Source organism: Limulus polyphemus, unplaced genomic scaffold (genome assembly GCF_000517525.1).
Source record: "Limulus polyphemus unplaced genomic scaffold, Limulus_polyphemus-2.1.2 Scaffold3898, whole genome shotgun sequence".
NCBI classification, from domain to species: domain Eukaryota; kingdom Metazoa; phylum Arthropoda; class Merostomata; order Xiphosura; family Limulidae; genus Limulus; species Limulus polyphemus.
The window spans coordinates 105,037-105,631 of record NW_013669508.1 but is presented as its reverse complement, the minus strand read 5'-3'; positions in this window follow the sequence as shown (position 1 = coordinate 105,631).

Sequence of the window (595 nt, the reverse complement as noted above, 5' to 3'; positions counted from 1 at the left end):
CAGAATTTGGAAATCCCGCTGTCGACAGTCAACAGATTAATCGTGCAGTTCAGGAAACAACTGAGCAGCGTCCGGGTCGTCCTGGTCCATCGGAGGGGACAAAAGGGGCTGTCAAGAGGAGCATCGAAATAGATCCAAGATTAACGACTGTAGAAGTGGCCAAAGTTGGTGAGGTGAGCCCGGAATCTGTTCAACGGATTCTCTACAGATTGGGTTATCGTTGAAGATTAGCTAGATGGAAGCCCTTATTAAGACCTGTCAACATAGTCAGATGAAAGAAGTGGGCAAGTGATATGGTGACCAAGCCTCTGGACTTTTGGAAGACCGTATTGTTCTCAGACGAATCAAGATTTGCTCAATTTTTGGACAGTGGAAGGATATGGGACTGGAGAATGCCTCACCAGATTGCAGCCAACTGTGAAGCATGATGGTTTCAGTGTGATTGTTTGGGGAGCTGTTTGGGTTGGTGGGAGATCGAGCTTAGTGGAGTCAGTTGGCAACATAAATTTTGCGAAATATGTCGAAGTATTGGAGGAAGGATTCTTGCCACTTTATTCCTCGGATTTCATGGACAAGAACACAATGTTGTTCCAGG